Raw genomic sequence first — 19,533 nt, 5'->3', positions numbered from 1 at the left:
ATTTTTAGAGCCGCCTCTCTTTTGCCATTTCTCACTAGAGAGTTGCACTCAACCCACGCGATGTATACTTATAAATGCCAGTCTGTCAAACTGAAATGAGTGCAAGATCTTTTTCGTGTCAGTCAGACCGATCGGGGAGGCCATCAAGTTCACAACTATGACATGGGTTACAAAATGTGTCCCTCTGCTTTGCCCGCCAAGCAGTGAGATGTTTTATGAGTTGGCCTTTTGCCAGAACATAAGAAGGCATCTGAGCAATGCAGCAACGTGCAGTGTAATCAACAATCCAGGGAGCTGCCGGAGGTGTGAACATGTTATGGGTAACAGATCTATCGTAGCTCAGACAATGTCACCTGCTCTTCACCCTACACATGGACAGGTTTTTTTGTGAAGGAAAGGGGAAATTGTTTTTTTTTTATTTTGTGTGGCTTAGGTCTGAAATATCTTTTTTGATTGAAAGCATCCCTCCAGGGGTTTTCTGTTAAATAACCACCATTGGCGTTTTTAATTTAAAGAAGACTAGAAACATTTAAGAGGTAAAACTAATTGCTTCTTTGAATGGTGAAAGATTGATGGATAGCATTTTCTTTTTCTCCTAAAGGGACGCCGAAGGAGCTGATTTAATTTAAATTTGACAAAATAACTCAAATAAATGAATGATGTCAGGTTAGGTTTGGTGGGCTTTATTTTTAACAGAAAATCTACAATTGGTAGAGTGAAGTCACGGGCAGACAGACTCGGACAAACTAAAAATACTATGAAGTTGCACTGTGGGAAATTTGGCACCCAGTGTTTTTTGGCACGGCAGAGTAAATGTTGGCAAATGCACTGCATGTTTCTGCAAACCACAGATATGCTGAAAGTTTGTGTTTCTTTATGTTGAAACTTTAGGTTTCTCTGGGTTCAGTTTTCTATTTTATCCTGTCACAATGCTGTGCTTATGCTCTTGTTAGGCTAAGGCACAAAAAAAACACACTTGGTCAGGGTGAAGAAAAGAACATGTTTTGGCTACGGTGGCCTCAAACTGCTGGGAGGTTTCCAGAGGTCCACAATTTCATGGACCTGTGTTAGAAAATCATTGCTGGAATACATTCTTAGAGAGTGATGCTGTTGTGTCTTTTAAAGGGTAATGAAAGGTGCACTCACATGAAGCATTATGAGGTACTGAAGTCTGCAGCTGTCCCACACAGTGTTTGTTTAGGCTGTTGAAATTTAAAAAAAGATGTTCACCTCTAACTGTTGAGACAGAATAGAATAGTTCATTGCAAGTATTAAGTACACATTTGAAGTGCTTTTATTGTACTTGAGTGTTTTCCATTTTATGAAGCCTCGTGCTTCTACTCCACTGCATCTCAGACGCAGACAGTAATAAAGGTTAAAGGTTCCCTTATTTCATATTTTACAACACCAGGGTTGCAAAACAAAGCTGAGTGTCATTCTGAATTTAAACAAAACAAACAGTTTTATTGTTGACTGCTGGTGATGAACTGAGAAGTGTCACAGTCAGACACATCTACTTTTAACTCCACATTTCTCTGACAGCTTTATTGACTCGTGACTTCTCAAATCATACTCTTCCTGTCTTGTGGTTACCATCTCCAAATGTATTGATTTTTGATTAGAATTTCTCTGATTAACTGAAGGATGAAGTGAACCACCATGGGCTGACAAATCTCCAAGTTCTCAAGCTGAGTAAAGTCTTTTTTTTTTTTAAAACACCCTTTTTGATTAGCTGTAAAACATTCTCGTCTCAAAGCTTTAAAACTTCAAAAGCAGTGAAGTGGTCCTATAACACTGCTGCACTCACAACAGACTGTTTAAAAGCAAATTATCAAACTAGATTCAGCAGAAGCTGAGATATGGCCTTTTTGTTGTACAAATTCTTCATCTTTCTTTTTGAAAACCTGGCGCCTGCGTTACCCACAGTGCAACTTGGCTGCGGAGTGACATCTGTGGAGGCAATCTATCGGATCGGTTGCACTATGTCACAGAATAAACAAGTAAAAAAACGCTAAAATATCCCAATATCCCTCACTAATTTTGAGTACTGTATGAGGCAATATTGTAAATGAAAACTACCCACTACACCCAGCACATAGTATTAACAATCCAGTAAAGTACATGTTGTGTATATATACGAGTCTATTTATATTTCTTAACCTTTTTTCTTACTATTATTATCGTTTATTTGAATATTACTGTCCTTTGGCTGCTGTGATGCACACATTTCCCTGTTTGCGGGACTTATATAGGAATTCAGACTCTAATTCTGAATATATATCACTCACAGGGGCCACTTCAAGTACATTATATAACACTTTAAGGGGCCTTTTTAGATTTTAGCCTATAAAACTAAACCTACTGAGGATCTGAGGAGCTCTACCATCACTGCATTGCACTGATTGACCTAAGGGTGGCGCTAATGTGTGTGTTGATTTCTTGGATTATGTGAAACTTGGGGAGGGGGGACTCCTGTACATCTGACCACTGATCTTCTCTTTACATTTTGCATAAAAAACCCCAAAACCCCAGTGTGGTCTGCACAGATCCACGTAGACTAACATGTGATGACTTGCTATATAATGGCCACAGAAAGCATGAGTCAGAGTGCATGACTCACACAAATCACAGCGCACCATCTCCATACTGTACACGTATGAAATCATATTTATATAATCTGTTGGTACATGGCAGAGTATTAGAAAAGAAAGGGGCTGTTGTAAGTATTCATTTTAAAGTGTGTCTGTAAAGCTCTGTCGTCATCATCATCATCATCATCACACACACACACACATGCTCACATAACTTTATTTAGTATATAGTCCAGTGGGCGGGACTCTGAGTGTGGACGCACTCCGGCAGAAGCAAACTCTTCATTCAGCCTTCATCTGTCTGTGTGAGAGAGTGTATTGTGTGTGTCGACAGGACACATTTTAAAATCAGTCAAATGAGAATGTAAAGTGTGAGGTGTGTGTGGGTTTTGATCTGGATCTTCATCTCACCGGGCTGTCACCCGAATAATACACCGGCAAGGCTGTTCGGCATTTTCCACACTGAGTCGGCGGTGCTGTTTGAGCAACTTTTCGGAATATAGGACATCGTTTTTTTTTTTTTTTTTTCTCCCCGTTTCCATATGGTTCCGTTTGGATTGGTGTGACCCCTTATCCCGCAGAATAAGGTAAGTGCTACCCGGTCCAGTTGTGTCAATGACGTTAATTGTAGCGTCACGAATATTAACGTAACACCATAACTTAGCCAAATGTTAGCTAACATTTAAAACTCTTTAGCACGCATTAAAGAAAAAAGCGCATAGTTCATAAAAGTATACCTTAATAGATGTTATAAGATAGATTAGCTTAATTTGCTTTACAATATTGCTGTACAAAAATTGTACATTTTTTTTGTGTTACCCCATTAAGTCTGTAAGCTTAGGAGACGTTAGGTTACCGTTAGTTTACCATGTAGGCAGTTAGTGCTTCTTCTTCAGCTAACTAGCTGAAATATACATAAAATGTACATGAGGGTTACTTAGCTGCACATACATAACATTTATGTCAATTCAAGATTCAAGAAGATCGTGTTTTAATAGAATTACATTTTCCAGGATATTGATACTGTGTTAAACTGTCATGACACACACTTGACCCTGTTAGCTAGCTAATTAAGTGTTGTTGAACTGTAGCTAATGAAGTTTTGGATGTGTTGACATGGCTAACCTGGAAACCATACACAGGCACATTATTACTTAAAACACATTTTATAAGTTGAGCCGAGCTGAAAGAAAAGTCCATATAACTGATTGAAATGTAACAGGGTTATGTGGACTGTGCACTTGTGTAAGAAGAGAGAAATAGGGCTCAACAGAGTGGTGAGAGATGGTGGATTATGTGATTGGGCAAGACACCAAATTCACAGGAGTCCTGAATGATGCCAAGTCATGGCAGCTGTGTCAGTTCTGTTGAGGGGCCTGATGCAATATAGAACAAAAAATGAGCAGGCTCTTTATTAATCATGCCAGTGTTCAATTGCCATGTGATTCTTCTGCGTCTTGAACCATGTACACTCAAGTTGAGGCTTATCCGGCTTGCTGCGTCAGTGCAGAGGTTGGCCCAGCAGACATGAATAGTGATGAGGATGTGTGCTGACAGCTGAGTGGGACAGGATGGGCTGTTCCATGACTGACTGAACTGGGGTGTTCACTGCACCATATGCTGTTAAACATTTGGGCCAGCCTCATGACTCATGCTATCTTCATCTCCCTTCAGCTCATTTTTTTTTTCGGTCATGTCACTAATTCCAACAATCTGAATTTACAATCAAGAGCTGAATGAATTGGCGAAAAAGTTTTTTTTTGAGCAAGGTCTGCCCCTATGGAAACGGGTCAGGAGTCAATTATGTTCAGTGGTTGGCCCCTTCTGACAGCTATTTCACTCCACCTCAGTCGCCAGAATAAATGTTGGCCAAGTATGTTTCTACAAACCATGGATATGCTGAAACTTTAATTTTTGTTTTTTTGTTGCATTGTATATGTCTCTTTTATCTTGTGACAATGCTGTGCTTAGGTTGTGGTTAGGTTTAGGTTAAAAAACCCTTAGGTTTCGGCTTAAAATACCTGCTTTGGTATTTATACCAAAATACCTGCTTTGGTGGCCACATCAAATACCTGCTTTGGTGGACACAAACACCACAGGAGATGTCTTGCCTTCCTGAACATTATCTGCATTTTGTCGCCAAAACCCCGCCTGGGAATTTGAAGGCTTGGCAGCCCATCTCACATGTCACTCCTGCTATGATTTTCAGGTCATAATCATGTAATGTGAACATTATATGACACGTTTTTTTCAAATGTAAATATGGTTCTTGACCCTTGACACCCAGACACATGAACGTCTTGGTGGTTTGCAGAAACCAACAGGGCTGCTCATTCACCCTCCAGAAGCCCATGTCCGCTACTTGTTAAAATGATTCTCATATGGGTACAAATTAAGACTGAGCAATACATTAAGGAAGAAGAGATACACCAGAACAACCAGTGACATGTAACCAGAAAGTCAGCCCACAATCCAGTCCAAAATCTCTGTGTGGTCACACTGTATCACAAGTGTCATCATTAAATCTGTTGAGCAGAGTAAGCATGCGGCAACTGTGTCAGTTGTTTCCCTATCTGTGCACATCTGTATATGTTAACCTAGAAACTCAGAAGAATGGTTTGAGGGTATCCGGTTGTATGGTTAATCAGTTCATAGTGTGGTTCACCTAGTTCATGAAAGGTAATGCAGTAGGATTTACAGAGAGGAAGGGAGAAACCCAAGGCATTGTCCTGTTGCCACTCAGCAACCCCGGACGATGGCGTGGACAGAAAAGGGTTATGTTTCCGTGGGAATATTTTGAACATGGTTTAAATTGAAGAGTTTTAGGAAATATTTAATTGCAGTAGGAAATGCCTGCCTCATTGTGTTTCCATTGTGTGAAGCTTTCTCATTATAAGATATGATTAAATCTCATAATCTGTTCATCAATCTCATAATTTTGAGTTTTTACAAATATAGGTTATCTCATACTTTTAAGGAACTTAAAAAAGGAAAGGAAAAAAATAGTGTTTATGATACATTATGGCCAATTACCCCATTACCATGACTTGGCATTAAACAATTATGACATTAGCTAAATGAGTATAATTAGCTTGGCCCATACTCACTGGTATCACAGTCTCTTTGACGGGTTTTTGCCTTTTCTCCCTTTTTTTGTCCCATTTACTTACCTCGTGAAATTCCCTTTCACTACCTCAGTTATCAGTTTTCAGCATTGTGTTTCACCTTTAGGAGTAAGCTGAGAAAGAGGCCTTATGGGCATTTCCTTTTCTGAGACATAACCATGATCATGGGTACTCTTTGTTTGAGCAATGCTGTGTCTGGGTTTCCACGTCTCTCTGCTCAAACTATGCGGTGGTGAAGGTTAGTTAACTGATGACACACAGCCTCGCCTCTGATGTTGCAGAGCATGTTGTGGGGAAAGTAGGTTACTGGGCCATGTCCTGCAAGCTTAAACTGAACGCTAGTCTGAATATTGCTAGAGCTGCTTAGTGTGACTGGGCATGCACAAATGGTGCAGGTCTGTGCAACGGCAAAGGGATCATTTGTACCTTCTGTCTCTTTAAGAAAACAGAGTGCTGCTCCACATAGAATGAATGTTGAATGTACAACCCATGTTGATTCATCTCATACACACATGAAATAGAGTTAGATCTGACAACAGGTTGACCAACGTCAGAGGTTGCACACTACTAAGCACTGTTTACTTTATAGTCGTCGTATCTCTTTTGTGTGTGTGCTGCCTTTTTAGTATTCACAATGTATTAATATTTACACTTTCTTACTCACACTGACACCAACATGGTTTTTTCTTTTGGGGAAAAAGAACTAAGTGCTGGTTTTGCTGAAGCTGAAGAGACATGGGGCTAAGTGCTGAACTGTCTTTGAGGAAGTTCAAGATATGAATCTTGGAGTTTGTTTCGCTTCAAGTATTTAAAACCTTTGGAATCATGGTGCAAGAGTTAGTTTAGTATTACATGTGGCTTGCGCATTAGATGCCTTTGTACTTTCTTCTTGTGGTGTACCTGTAGCCTATAGTATTTGATTTGTTACAGTTGTCTATAACAGTAGTTTCCCTTGGTAATGACAAACTTGTTTTTGTGTCATATCCTATCCCAGTGTTTTGTTTTCTTTAATAATCAGGTGTCTTTTAGCAAGGTAAGTTTCACAGATATCAGTCCCATACACAAGAAATACCTGAACTGACCTAAACACCAAGGCACACTTAGCTAAACAGAGCAACAGTGAAAACATTTCCTTGTAGGTAATAAAATAGAGAAAGCTGAGAGAGATGGGAAACAGACACCCTGACTATATTAGACTGGCATTTGAGGTATTTGTAAATTCCATCAGAACCAGACTAATGGTTTCATGCTCTTTAACAAACTAAAACAATAGTTTCTTTAATGTTTTAAATGCCCCCGGTCCAACCATTAGAGACAGTTTACCCTTTTCCAAGAAAGGTAAGAAAGTCCTGAATACTTTGTTCTGCATGAGTGAAGGTGAGACAGACAGAGACAACTGTAATTAACAATGTAACAGCCACTGGATGTTGAGGAAATAAGAACAGTCATCTTTGTTGTAATTGTGAATAATGTCATCATGAGGTTATTTTATCACCTACATGTATGTGCCTCTATCTGGAGCACACGTTCAACTGACCATATTAGGTGGTAAGTTGGTGCAAAAATGTGGTTTGTTTCTCATGTAGTTCGACTGGATTTAATAACTTCTCAGTGACTGGCACCATGGTGTGTGCGTCACTCCCTGCCCACTGCCAAATCTCCTTTTAGTTTCGTAAAATCTAATTCTCGATAATTATTCTACCCTCATTTGTAAAAATATTTACTTGATGCTTATAAATACCTACAGTTGGCCTGAGTACAATCCTGAAGGTAATAAATGTTCATGGAGGTATTAAATGTTCATGGCAGGCTGTTTTTCTATTTGTATATACAGTCCCTACAATTTGACAAGGAAATCACTTGCAACAGCGATAAAAAATTAAAAAAAAGAAACAACAGAAGTACAAAGGTTGCATGCTGTTAGAATTTAAAGACAAAGAAGTCCATAATATAACATTTTAAAAGTAAAAACAACCATTTCCAGCTTGGCCCAAGAGATTAAAAGCCAAAACACAAGACATAAGACGTCAAACTAAACAATAAAATCCAGACCACCAAAATTACACCACCTCAAGTTAAAAAAGGAATACCCACATCAAAACACACACACACACACACACACACACACACACACACACACACACACACACACACACACACACCAAAAAAAAGGTGGCTGAAGTTAAAATGCACTTGAAGATTTTATAATGAGTCTGTGACCCTATTAAAAGTCTTGACCTGGCTTCTATAATCCCCTCTCGTTTGGAGAGGGATGTGTTACAGAAGGCTGTTCCACAGCAAGGCACCAGTGTAAGAAAAGGAGGTTCTGCAATATTCTTGACACAAAGCACTTGACAAGTACTGGCACCTTCTACAAATGTGTCACAAAAATGGCATGGTTTTGTAATAGAGGCATAATAGTGATGTACATCGTTTCAGTATCATCGTTGAGTTTAAATATAATTAATTATATAAAGACTGGTAAGAAATCTATTGGCATTTCAATAATATTCATTCAAAGCTTTTATTTAAATTGAGGTTTTAAAATAAGGATTGCTAACACTTTATGTAATCTGTGAAATAACCTTTTAAAAAGTACGGTTGAGTATGGCTAAAGCTGAAGTCGCCGAGATTATTCATTAGGACTTAACTAGCAATATACATTTGTCTGGCAATATCTATTTTTTCATCATTCAATTTTATTTATTATTATGTGTTTATTCTAAAACTGTGTCTAGGGTGCAATCCTCATATTGCTACTTTTGTCTGACCAATGGTAATAAGTCACATAAGACCTGAAAAATAATTGCCATTATTGTCTAAGAAATGAATTAAATGATTAATGGATTATCAAAACAGTCAGTCTGATACTGCTTAATATCACCTCCCAAATACAAGATTAGAAGAACCTACCCTAAAGTAGACCCCCCTTGTCCTCGGCCAGCCCAGAACATGTGTCTTGGTATCGCCCGACCCTGACATACATTTCCAGTTTATTTGATGCAATATTAAGCAATCCACCCGTCGCTACATTTGGATTTATACCAAAAGCCTGCTCTAATGGTAGGTGAGCATTTACCTCCTTTATTGTCAGAGAGCTTATTCTCCCCTTCTGGAAGCAACGGCCTCCACTTATCATCAGATCAATACAAGACATTATATACCTTTTGAAACTAGAGGAAATCAAATGCACAATCAAAGCTCCAGCAGAGCAATTAATCCATTACAAAATGATGAGTGCCTACATGCTCCTTGTATTGAGGAGTGTGCAGGCACTTATTAAATTACTTAATCTTTTCTTTCTAGATCATTCTAGGTTGGAGTCTTTTGATGATTCATTGTTATTGTGTGGTTGCTGTGCGATGCAGCTGCTCCTTTTGGTCCTTTAATGGACTCACTGACATACTTCAGGGATGGGCGGTGGGTTTCATGAGGGAGGAACAGGGAGTTCATTTCGTCATTAAAGGTCCCATCCAGACATGCTTTAAGACATATGAAAATACTCTGAACAATGCTGAACAATCATCAATCATTTCCATAAAAAGGTTCAAGTTTAAATTGTGCTCATGTCATAAATTGTAAGTAAGAAACACGAGTTGCCAATAATGTAGATTTTACAACAAAAGGGAAACCAAGGTTTCGCACTGCAGGGTTAACCTAGCCATCTGTGTGGTCAAACTTATTAAAACACTGTCACCTCAGTGTGGTAAGAATCCATTTTCTGTGGTTAAGAAGCGCCAATGAGCTTTGTTGAGTCAAACCCAGCCTGTTCTAACTCCCAGTTACCCCTCTTGCGTCTTTTCTGGAGGCCTCCCCCCTAGCGTAGTAGCACAAACAGCGAGAAAAGTCTGAGTTGCGGATTGAATGTGGAGGTCGCAAAGATCATACACAGGACTTTCCCCAGGATACCAGTGTTTGAGTTTGGGTTTATCTTGATTTTTTATGTAGTTAGTTATTAGTTATTAGTTATGTTATGCAAGTTCAGCTACGTAAAATAAGTAACGCAAGTTATGTAGCTGACATGACTGAAGGTAGTTATTAGAGCCCAGACCCTTACCAAGTAGTTTTTGGGCATAAACCTAAACCTAAACAACAGTACAAAAGACATATTATGTAAAATGTGTGTCAGCAAGCTTTATTTTGTAAGTCTTACTGGACATTGCCTTTGTATTACTGCAAACTCAACTGCACGGCCATTCATGTGAAGAACTGATGCTCGAGGGGCCGATAGAGCATCATAGTTTGAAGCTTCATTCCACTGACCAAGCTGCCATATTTGACGATTTGGGAGTGAGAACTTGTCAGTTAAAACTGTGAAGCTGACAAAGTCAATATCATCTTACTTCACCACTACTGCTCAGTCACTCTTACTGTAGTTTGGATCTTTAGAAAGTCCTGTAGTTTGTAGGCCTGATATGCCTTGTCATACATTTGAATGGTGAATAGTTGGTGAATCTCCAGTAAAGAGATATGTGCTTTTTTTTTTAGAAGCCCTGAGAGAAGCAGCAGTCTAAAGATACAGACCCAGACGTGCTGATTATGAACATCAAACATGAACATGCCTTTTACTTCATACTGCACTACACGGGGGGAACATGGCACAATTTGTCCTGCTGAACTACAGTATGCTGCACATGACTCTTGAGACCGGCTGGTATTCATGTCACCCTCTGTAACCTTGTAACTATGACAGACAAAATGTTCAGCTCCGGTTATATAACTGTCTCTACAGACGTCATCATCCTTGCTGCTGTCGCTGATCTCTTGCTCCAAAGCACACAGTCATTGTCCTCCGTAGCTTCAGGCTGAGATCCACTGGGGCATGATTAAGACATTTAGCTGCTTTTTGAAAGGAAAAAAAAGTTCTTCCGGCTCTAAGGCTCACCACATAATGTGAATTTGCTTTCTCTCTTTTTATTCATAGCATTAAATGAGATAAATATCTGAACATTGTGTGTGAAAGCTTTTTGGAGTCACTGCAGTACTACACTAGGATCTGTATTAAGAATTGTGAGATTCATTCTGACACTATTTGAGTGCCACGGTCTGCTGCAGTGATTTTTCTTCCCTTGTCTCAGAGTCAATGCTTTTATTTTGGAGACGCTGCCTTTCTTACGTAGCTCAGGTTAAGCTTTTTAAGCTTTCTTTTCACGACAAAAGGTTACTTCCAAGAACTGGGTGTGGCCACACTTTGTATCTCATTGTTTGTGTGGGTGTTGCTACACTTTGTATTCCAGGGTGTTGGCTGCACGTACATTACAACGAAGTTTGTTTTGGCGGAGTACAATACACAACATGACAGAGGACTATATATAAGAGCAGGTCAGGTCTGATTCTGAAATAAAAAGAGCACTCCCTGATGGATTTCCAATTCTTGTGATGTTCAGTAGGTCATCTGCAGTCTGTGATGTCAAGAGGCCAAACAGGATCATTAAAGCAGGGCAGATGTCAGAGCTAACACACTGTGCTGATAACACAGTTTTATCCAGCAACAATAACAGAAACCTTAACTACACCTATACCTTTGATTTATATCGCAACTTTATAAACAGAGTTTACAAAGTGCTTTGACGGATAATACAATCTGAGGAAACTAGGGCAAACAATAGAACAGAAGAAACGCTGAACAATGAAGGCAAACGAGAAGATAAAACAAGAAAATGCAAAACACAAAATGTCAATATGAATAAAAACAAATAAAAGGAATATAAGCACTAAAAAACCCCTGCAAAATCACACAAAAGTAATGTACACAAAAACAATCATGGGAGTAACAGGACGATAGCAGACAACATCACGAAAGAGGAATTGAAAAGAATAAAACAATTGGAAGAAGGAAAGGAACAGAAAAAGACGACATGAAATGAAAGCAGGTCTATAAAAAGGGATTTTAAGAAGTGATTTAAAAGAACTTTTCTCCTCAGGTTGGACGTTCCAAAGCCAAGAGCCCTGATGGCAAAAGCATGGTCACACATTTAAAAGGTGTTGATAACGTTCAGCCACTAAATGAGGCATTCAATTAAAACCACAACACTGCCGTTGTTTGCCCCCTCAAGTGGTTTGTTGCAATACCATACATTGCTAACACTAGCTAGCTAATAATAATGCTGCTAACGCTAGCTAACGTTAACGTTGCTAATGCTTGCTAGCTAACATGAGGCGGTATGGTGTTTTACATTTTTTTCCCCACAAACTGGCATCTAGGTAGAAGCTGAGACATACCATAAGAACAGACATAAGAAAAACAATAATTTTGGACATTTTAAAATGTAATCAATATGACCTTTAAGCCTTGACTTTGGAGACAGTGGATCTAAGATCCTGAGGATCTAATGCTGCAAACAGGCTCACATGGGGTCAACAGAGGATTTCTGTGATTTATATTCAGCTTCTTTAGCAGTAGTTTGGTCTTGGCCAAAAGGTCTTATCCAGGGCAGGAACTGATGTAAGGGGTTTGCTCAAGAGCACTCCAGCGGGATGAATGAATCATGCATCATTATCAAACTGGAGTGTGAATTCCACACTCACTACGCCAATCTGCTTCCCCCTGTTAGTATGAGCTGTTATCCTGAATTATGTGTGCAGACGATACCACTCACAGAGATTGTGGTCCTTTTAAGCATCTAGATTAGCTGTATGTCACTCTGGATTAATCAGCCATGAAGCATGTCAACACTCAATGTGAGAGCTAGTCACTGTGATTATTATTTTCCCAGACTACTAATGATCCAGCCATTTATCATTAAAAATGTAGATGTTATTAACCCACTTTCACCATCAGGCATCTATTGTGATTATACATGAACCCATTTTTCCTGTTAACAGGCCCTCAGGTGAGAAAAGATGCTTTCTACATCTGTTTTTGTGTCCTGTAGCTCAACCGAAATGTTGATTGCCTTAAAAATAATGAAAAATTAATGTGTAGCTGCCAATAACTTCAGTCCTGTGCTTTTGGTTACTGTCGATTAAAGATTAGACTGAATGGATATTAGCTCGCAGTGTAATTCAATATTCAGCTATTCGTTTACCTTTCTCCTGAAAGAGATGAATGCTTCTCATTACAAGCTGCTTTGCTATTTAAAGAGAAACCTGAATCAAACAAGGGAGGTTTGTGTGCTTTCAGGAGGAAGCTTTGGAAAAATGGACGGCAGTGTTTCATAATGAAACAAGGAAAATGAAATAGCAATAGATAGGAATGGAGACATAAGGTCATTTTTTCCATGGACTGCTTGCGAGAGGCTACTTCAGTTCACGGTCTGTGCATAGTACAGTGGCTGTTGCTGATTTTTATAAACATTTACTGATGAATTCACAACAATGACATTATTCTGACTTTAAGCTCATAATGTCTCTTTGTGGGAGCCCTGCCAAAGAACCCATACCGGCAAAACCAGGAATTTAATCAAAGATGTAACCTATGATCTAAGCTTGAGACAGTCATACAACAAAGAGCTGCGGTGCCCTTTCCACCCATGCCCTAGAATTGTGACCCACATATTTGCTCACACACTGCCTTAGGTAATTGCATCTTTTCCTGAGTAGCGGCAGACAATAACAGGCCTGGAATAATTTTGGTGATTCATTTAGAATTGTTGAAAGAATATAATTACGAGGAAATTTGAGAGTAGATCTACCAGGTGAATGGATGTTTGTTTTATAGCTCTGCTTTCTCATTGAAAGGATGCGGCCACCCACAGTGAGCCCGTGCTGTGTGGTGAATGTGTAATTACAAGGCACTTTGGGTGAAGTAACACTGAAATCATTGACAACTGTTGTTGTATAAGGATGAAAAGTAAACACAGAATAAGTGAAAGAAACCTATAGTTGGACTGAACCGGATTGAGCTGGGATGGCCGCGTACGCTATAAACTGTATCTGTTAGCTGACTAAATCTCATTCAGACTGCAGGTAAATCAGATTTGCTCCTGAAATCAGATTTGTTTCTCAAAGCAGATCTTAAAAACAGACTGTCCACACTATTATTTGCAAGTGATCAGATCGTGTTTTGGTGTCCAGACATCACCAACCTATCTGCATCAGTTGCTGTGGTAACAAGGTAGTCGTCAGTAATTATGTACGCAGGTTACGTGGAAGCACGAGTTATGGAGATCCATCATCTTGTCCTCCAAACAATCACACTGTCAAGTCATGAGAACAGACAATTTATTTCATTGAGAGTGCCCCCAGGCTCCTCTCATTGTTGTCTTCCCCAACCCTCTGCTCGTAGACGCCTGGAATCCACTCAGCTATGGCTATGCGGCTCTGTTGCAACTCTGTCTTACTGGATTTGATGGCCTTTTGAGTCGTGCTGAAAGTGACAGTAAAGGCACTTTGAAATCCGATATGAGCAGCCAGAGAATGTACAGAGTTTTTTATGCTGTTCAAACTTCCTTAAATCAATTTGCATAGAATCTGAATATGCCAAAAATGGATTTGGGCCAGCATACTTAACATAGCCCAAATGATCTGTATCTGTTCTTGGAATGGAAGGGACTTAAACTGCAGGTGGTTGAGGCTAGCTAGAAGTTGTTTGCATAGGCCTGAAATGGAAATGGGTTGGTCAGTAGTTTATGTATTCATTAGAAACATATAAAACAGCCTCGGAAAATGCTTAATTTGAAATACTTAAAAAGATAAAGAAAGGATAAACATTCATTACATATGTTAGAGGTCAAGGGTACAAACACTGTGTTTTACCAGATAACACCGGGTGTAACCATACGTATCTTTTGTTTGTATGCAAGAAAATTCAACAGGGCACCTTTTAATGTTGTCCCCAAAACGTCTCAAATAGTTTCTCTCACATTTTAATCAAAGAGTTCCATTGGTAAAGAAAAAATGTATAAATACAGCTGACAAATGTCACATCAATGCTTGCTAATTAATTTAAACGACTTACTGCTGTTTCAAAAAGTCATTTCTGATGGACTTATTGATTACTTGACTCATAATTTCATAATAAAAACCTTATATTTCAAGTACTTCATTCGGGTCTGTTATGTAGGTGCCATTATGAAGAGCCTGGGGGAAAGGGCATGTGGTTTTTTTTTCCTCAGTGCACAGCAGGTGAGGATGTGTTAAACTGCACTGTGACAGGATTGTCCGGCGGACAGCAGAGCACAGTGAGTGCAAGGGTTCAGCTGTTGCCCAGGGGAGGATTAGTGCAGAGCTGCTGTTTGGTTGAGATGGACAACGCTCGTGGGAAAGCTCTGCCGGGGAGGGGCATGGTGATTTGGTTCTTTGCCGTACGTCTGAGCCTTTTTTCCATTGGCTACTCAATGGAAGAAATGCTGTTACAGGCGAGAGTGTTTCCAAATTGCCTTTTCTGTGATTCTCTTTCCAGTGTTCTTGCTCTGCTGTTGGATAAGGTCTGAAGTTGAAGCCAGTGCAGCTCCGTCTATACTGAATTACATGGTGCAAAATGTCCTTGACCCGAACATTGTGTAACTTTAAACCAGTGAACAGTTAGGATGGACTGAATGAATGGTTATGTAAAAGTGAGGCAGCATTTCCTGTAATAAGGTGATTTTTCTTCAGACGCTGCAGGAAGAACATCTGCTGCTGATGTGATGCTGTTATCTTTCTGGGGATCTTTCAGGAGTTTGAACCATTCATTAGAAATTTTATTTTGAATAGTTTAAGTTTTTACTGCGTACTTATTATTGCCAGTTCTCCACAATAAGGCAATGAGATTGTAAACTGGGAATTACAGTACTTATTTTTCTTTCCTGCCTTCTTCCTCCCTGCTGCATTTCATGTCCTGAAGATTTACTCTTTTATTAATGTGATTTGAGACATTCGTTACCTATTGAATGTTATTTTACATGTAAGAAAAACATGGAATTAATTACTTCATACCTCCAGACATGTGACATCTATTCAATCCAGTAATAATTCATATACCGGTACTGTGTGCAAGGTTTAGGTTGTTATTATGTCTGCCACTTTATTAATATTCATCAGACTAACAAATGGGTTTCTTTGATATGTGCGTATGAAAAATCTTCCAGACCTGAAGAAAAGGGAAACCAGTGGCTTTATGGACATAGCTGCCTTGGTTGGGGGAAAGTAGACACCACACATTGTTACCATGGGAACACAGAGCGAACAGCAGTGCCACATTCTAATTAATGACAGTCAGTGCTTCAGCAGAGGGCCACGATGACATCATCAATACCAGTATCACAGATGTAGCTACAGGGAATATGGCATAACGTCTGAGTGATTATGAAAAATAATCCAGTTTTTCACCCAAGCCAAGGCAAACAGTCTGGACAAAGGTACAGGATGTAAAGCACCCAACGACACTGAGCATTTATTATGTAGTGAGGCCTGTTTATGAGCACTAAATGTCATCTCATCATCCAATAGCATGACCTACATAAAACAGCGGAACTAATCTCTATGTAGGCGGATGGTGAATAATGCAGTAAAATGTGGGAGATCTTTATGAATCTTAGATGTCTCACACTTGTTGGTCGCTGGCATAGCAACAACTTAGCTCAAAATTGTTCTATATCATCACTCTGGCATAGTTCACTTTCTAATCCGTGTGGTCCTATAATGTGTATACAATGTATGGGCTAGCATATGACTTGATTAAACAGATTTTTAGATGTTTTTGAACATCGTTTAATTAAATCAGTCATTCATTAGTTGATTTATTTTGACATCAATTGTTTTTGTTATGTTACATAACAAGTGGCAGCTGTTCCTGGATTAATATTTCATGAAATCTTCTTTTTAGAGAGCTACAGCATCTTAGGTTAGATATTCATGTAATAAAATAAGAGTCTACAGCGAGGCATGTGAGGCTGCACTGCTCGGAGCTAAATGTCAACATCAGCGTGCTTACATGCTGATGTTGACCTAGGGCTTGGCGATATGGTCTCAAAATAATATCATGATTTTTTGTTGGCTATATATTTATAAGATATTTATTCCAGTATTTTGAAATCTCCTCAAAAACACGTTATAAATGTTAGGTCAAAAATCTAAATGTCAGTGTTTTAGACCAAATAACTCAATATATCGATTTTGAACAATATTGTAGGGATGACTATTGGTACTTTCACAAAATTTGAACACAATAATCATCAGTAATTTGGATATAATTACGTGTAATTATGATTACAACTTATCCTGAGGACAAAAATGTTTGTCCTCTGTAAATTTATGCCAATCTATTCACTATAGTTGACATTTTAGTTAAAGCCACAAATGTGAGCCTCATGGTGCTGGTGTAGAAAAAGTCAGGGCTTCAACAAAGTCATCGGCATACATACATTGACTGGTAACCTTGACAAAGTTTGGACCTCAGTGGCGAACCAACTGACCAATCAAGAGACAAACACTGCCATTCTTAGAGTCATGCCACGAGTGTGTCTTAAACACATCAGTCCAGTTAAGTACAAAGTGTGGTTGCAGTAGAGACAAGAGTCCCAGTTTAGTGAAATAAAGGTCTCCTTCAGATTTGCTCCTTGGTCAAAAGGAAGTTATGTTGGGCCATTGATGCACATTCATTTCAACTGTATACTAATAATGGAGATCAGGGTTTCATTGGCATCTATGTGCAGATGATGGACACAGGACAGTAGGTCACAGACATATTGATTTTGAACCTTTATTTATTTAGTTAAACATTTGGTAACTCTCATTGCTGTGATAGTTCCAGAGGTTGAATTTGTATTTATATAAAGATTGATTCTTGTATTCTGTTGTTATATGAGGTTGCTTTTATATAAATATTTTCTGTTCCATATGATTTTGGCCCCACCAAATTTGTCTGGTCCACCTAATTACCTGCAGCAGGGAGGGTCTGTAAGGCATGTCTCTTTGTGGATCACTTTAGATCTTTTGCCTTGTTCCTTTGGTAGCCTTTGCTGTAAGACAATCACAGACTAGAAAGGTTAGCAAATTCTGTCTTCTACCCGTATAAAATGTGTTGTATTTAAAAATATATTATTACTTTACTTTCATGTTGGCGTTTGATTTTGAAAATCTGTTTGTAACATAAATCCAGTCAGATCTTGCTGTTTGACTTCTTACTTCATGCATTCTTAAATTTGATGATCAAAGCTGTGTTCCAGTGATGGTGCAATTTGTGCAAGGATTTGTAAGAGTTTGCTTGCTCATTTGAGAATATTTAAGCCCTACTTATTTTTATCATTCCATGCCGGTGACATCTGGGCTGAGGCATTATGTTTTTTGGGTTGTCTGGCTGTCTCTCATTATAAATGTGAAATTTCACAGACGTCAGCTTTGACTCACGGTGGTCAAGGGTAATAGTGAACTCCCAATATACATTTTCACAAGTAATTTCAGTCATTTTTTGTTTTATTTTGAATACTTATAGACAGTGTACAGCAGTAGTTCTCCACAAGTGCATTGGTTTTGCTGATATTGGGCTTCAGGTATTTGTTGGTGCATCATGTGATCAAGCTCTCTATCAGTCCTCTGTACTCCTCTGTAAAAATAGTCTCTAAGTGACGACAGCATGTTTCTCACTGGAAAATATTCACTGGAATTATACAAGTCAATATTGAAATTATTTCCATTTTTCCAAAAACTACGCTATACAAGGAATGTAATAATTGCAATTTTAAAAAGTGATTACAATCTGGCTAAATGAAAACATTTAACTGTACAAACATGGCGTTATACATACATTGCAAAAAATATAAAATCTGCTTGTAGGTTTAATTATAAATCTGTGGCTGCTTTCAAATCTGATTTCTGTGTGGCGGTGCAGTAGATCAGCCCGTACAAAAGCAGACATCTGCTACACAAAACTCTGGTAAGTGATCACACATGATTTCAATATGAATGATGGGTATTATTTACTATAGTCAACATTAGGCTAACTATACAAGCGTGACTTTAATACGAGGCCACAAACAAGGCCACAAATAGCTTTGGTTGAGCCTCAGGGTTGTTACTGACAGTTAAAAAGTGCTAATAGTTACACCTTTGACACTAATTGCAGGCTTTTCGACACATGCATGGGCAGCAACAAAATTCTAGGCAATTATTTTCTACCCTATGTGATATACTGTGATTATGTTCGTATATAATGTTCTTTTACTAGTCTACTTTTAATTCCACATAAGAAGCATATTTTGGTTGCTTGGTTAGAAAAACCAGATGCCCTACTTCATCAGCAATCTCTGTCATGTCTACTTATACCATTGTTACACCAAAATTAGCGCATATATGCAGGTTTTTTCAATGTGGGTAAACCCGCTAAAACATTCAAGACAAAAAACAGATTGGAGTGGGTAATGAGTTTTATCCCAGTGTGAAGGTGGTGTGAGTGCAGGACTACATGCATTTCCAAAGTAAGGCGTCATAAACTGTTTACAAGACATGGCTCAAACTCTGGCCCTGTTGGGAAGAAGCCACGTCGAGGATTGCTGAGGCCGTGGAAGTACGAAGGACACCCTACCAAAGGTTCAAGATCCCATTAAGCACAAAGATGCAGTCATTTAGTTGAAGAAGATGGTAGAACCCACTGGAGGACCAGAGAGTCTGGCTATGCTGCTGTGGCTCCATGTCTCACAGGCTGGTCAGAATGGCCTCATAGTGGTACCACATCATAGACCAGATCAGTCATCGAAATCTAAACTACTACAACAGCTGCAGTCTGAATTAGCTGTGGGAAAGTGTGACTCATTACATGAGGACAGCCTTTGAGACAAGTGGTCTGCATTGCTTAAACTCTGTCTGGAACTCATGGACGTCTTGAGGAAAATTGTAATCATAAACTGTCATATATACTGTAGAAGGCTGGCAGATACGGATATTTTACTGCGTATGCT

The 19,533-nt window shown here is 38.9% G+C and overlaps 1 protein-coding gene across 1 annotated transcript in view; it reads left to right on the top strand.

Moving 5' to 3' along the window:
* The first annotated feature begins 2,837 nt into the window (after positions 1 to 2,837).
* Positions 2,838 to 19,533, top strand: part of npas2 (neuronal PAS domain protein 2) — a 48,030-nt gene continuing 31,334 nt past the window's right edge. Inside the window, exon 1 of the mRNA XM_030438413.1 lies at positions 2,838 to 3,178. The gene's annotated coding sequence lies outside the window, so the exon portion shown is untranslated. The remainder of the gene's footprint in view (positions 3,179 to 19,533) is intronic.

This window comes from Sparus aurata, chromosome 13, assembly GCF_900880675.1.
Source record: "Sparus aurata chromosome 13, fSpaAur1.1, whole genome shotgun sequence".
Lineage (NCBI taxonomy): Eukaryota > Metazoa > Chordata > Actinopteri > Spariformes > Sparidae > Sparus > Sparus aurata.
Note: the sequence above shows the minus strand (reverse complement) of the source record. Positions and strands in the feature narration are given on the sequence as shown.